Below are 2,800 nucleotides of genomic sequence, written 5' to 3'. Positions count from 1 at the left end.
TGTCTCGGTCTCCTAAACACGTAAAAGGGAAGGTTGGGCACCACCGAGGCGATCCATCTGGATGCCGAGCCGGGTTTAATGACCCCCCAGCCCAGGGTCACCCGACCATAAAATTCCCTTTGTTCATGAATCCCTTCCATCTCATCCAAGGGACGTGAACCTAACCTAAACCCTTAAATTCTGTTGTTCAACGGCTTTAACCCAAAGTCCCGTCCGTAAGGGCGGGCAAAATGATACAACTCTTAGCGGTGGATCACTTGGCTCGTGCATCGATGAAGAACGCGGTAAACTGCGTTAAATAATGTGAAATGCAGAACACAGATCATCGATATTTCGAACGCACATGGTGGCCGCGGGGGTCCATCCCGCGGCCACGCCTGTCTGAGGGTCGCTTTACCCATCGATCGGTCTTCCTAGACCGCGGCTGGAAGTTCGCAGGGCCTCCACCTCGGACGGCCCTTCGTCTCCCTAAACCCAGACACGGTCCTTAAACCACCGTGTGGCGAGAGCTCCGGACGTAGGGAGAGCCATTAGGTCCGGGTCCCATCCGTCATCGTCTCTCCCCGCTGGGCTTTCCGCCGTCGGAGGGTGGGCACCGTAATACGGCGAGCGGCCGGGGGATTCGCGCCCAGCGCCCCGCAAAACAGCCTCGTAGCGCGACCTCAGATCAGACGAGACAACCCGCTGAACTTAAGCATATCAGTAAGCGGAAGAAACTAACAAGGATTCCCTTAGTAGCAGCGAGCGAAGAGGGAAGAGCCCAGCGCTGAATCCCTCTTTGCCCTGACCGGGGTGGGCCGGGAAATGTAGCGTACGGAAGTCCGTTTAGTCTCGGTGCGGACGTGGGACCAAGTTTTGCAAGGAAGTGTCTTCCATAGATGGTGAAGGCCCGGTATCGTCCCGCATCCCGCCGGGTAGATCAGGCTTCCCGGAGTCGGGTTGCTTGTGAATGCAGCTCAAAGTGGGTGGTAAACTCCATCTAAGGCTAAATACCGGCACGAGACCGATAGCGAACAAAGTACCGTGAGGGAAAGTTGAAAACAGTACTTTGAAGAGAGAGTTCAAGAGAGCGTGAAACCGTTGAGAGGTAAACGGTCGGGGGACTGAGAAGACCGCCCCGGGGGATTCAGCCGGGCGGACGGCCCGCGCTCGTGTGGTTCCGTGACTCGGAGGCGAGTTCATCCGGGCGAGAGAGGGGGCGACCCCACTCCCTGCTCAGCCCTGAGCTTCGCCTCCCGACTTCGGGCCTCTCGGGCGTATGAAGGCTCGACCCGTCAGGTGTATTTTCCCCGCGTGGTGGTGAGTCGCGACCGGCTCCGGTTAGGCTTGGAAGGGCCTGAGGGTGAAGGTAGGTGCGTCCGGAGATGGGGCCCACACGGCCCCGGACACGGGCGTTCCGCAACAGCCCCTCACTCCGACTTCGCCGATAACGCCGGGGCCGCGGAGCAATGTCCTTTCCGCGTTCTCCCCTCCTTCGGGATGGGGATGGGGCCCCCCCCGATCGTTCGGTCGAAGCGGGCCGGTTGGGCTGTCCTCAGCCCCGGGCTAGGCCCGCTACGGCGATACGGGGGGTGATCCAGGCCCACAGCACCCAAACGCCTAAGGTCAGCGGCTAAGTTCGGACCCCGACCGACCCGGACCAACACGGACCAAGGAGTCTAACGCGTATGCGAGTCAAAGGGCTTGAACCCCGGAGGCGCAACGAAGGTGAAGGCCGGCGCGCGTCGGCTGAGGTGGGATCTAAGACACCCCCGTCCATGGTGGGTTGACAGCGCACCACCGGCCTGCTCTCCACCGAGTGGAGAGTGGAGCAAGAGCATACGCTGTGGTACCCGAAAGATGGTGATCTATGCCTGGGCAGGGCGAAGCCAGGGGAAACCCTGCGTGGAGGCCCGTAGCGGTCCTGACGTTCAATTCGGTCGTCCGACCTGGGTATAGGGGCGAAAGACTTAACGAACCATCTAGTAGCTGGTTCCCTCCGAAGTTTCCCTCAGGATAGCTGGCACCAAACTCAGTTTTATCCAGTAAAGCAATGATCATAGGCTGCGGGGCCGAAACGGCCTCGTCCTACTCTCAAACTTTAAATGGGTAAGAGGCCCGGCTCGCAGGCTCGGAGCCGGGCATCGAATGATGGTGCCAAGTGGGCCACTTTTGGTAAGCAGAACTGGTGCTGCGGTATGAACCGAACGCGCGGGTTAAGGCGCCCGACGCGACGCTCATCAGACCCCAGGAAAGGTGTCGGTTGATATAGACAGCGGGGCGGTGGCCATGGAAGTCGGAATCCGCTAAGGAGTGTGTAACAACTCACCTGCCGAATCAACTGGCCCTGAAAATGGATGGCGCTGGAGCGTCGGGCCCATACCCGGCCGTCGCAGGTGTCACAATCCCCAATTTGAAACACGGACCGTACGCCGCGACGAGTAGGAGGGCCGCCGCGGTGGCGCTGAAGCCTCTGGCGTGAGCCTGGGTCGAGCCGCCGCGGGTGCAGATCTTGGTGGTAGTAGCAAATATTCAGATGGGATCTTTGAAGGCCGAAGTGGAGAAGGGTTCCACGCCGACAACGCTTGGCCGTGGGTTAGTCGGTCCTAAGGGATAGACGAACGCCGTTCGGAAATGCTGGGGCGATGGTCTCGTCTGCCTCTCGCTGACTGAAAGGGGATCGGGCCAATATCCCCGAACCTGGGAGCGGGGAGATTGAGTGCCGAGAGGCGCTCTCATAGCGGTAACGCAAACGAACCCGGAGACGTCGGTGGGAACCCCGGGGAGGATTCTCTCTCCTTGCTAAAGAGCTGGAGCGCCC

At 60.1% G+C, this 2,800-nt stretch overlaps 1 non-coding gene across 1 annotated transcript; it reads left to right on the top strand.

The window, feature by feature from the left end:
• The first annotated feature begins 237 nt into the window (after window positions 1–237).
• On the top strand, window positions 238–391 carry LOC136666645 (5.8S ribosomal RNA). Its single transcript, XR_010795404.1, has one exon. It is a non-coding gene; the product is annotated as a 5.8S ribosomal RNA (ribosomal RNA).
• Window positions 392–2,800: the final 2,409 nt, after the last annotated feature.

This window comes from Hoplias malabaricus, chromosome 14, assembly GCF_029633855.1.
Source record: "Hoplias malabaricus isolate fHopMal1 chromosome 14, fHopMal1.hap1, whole genome shotgun sequence".
In the NCBI taxonomy this organism is placed as follows: Eukaryota; Metazoa; Chordata; class Actinopteri; order Characiformes; family Erythrinidae; genus Hoplias; species Hoplias malabaricus.
This window is presented reverse-complemented; position numbering and strand designations above follow the sequence as displayed.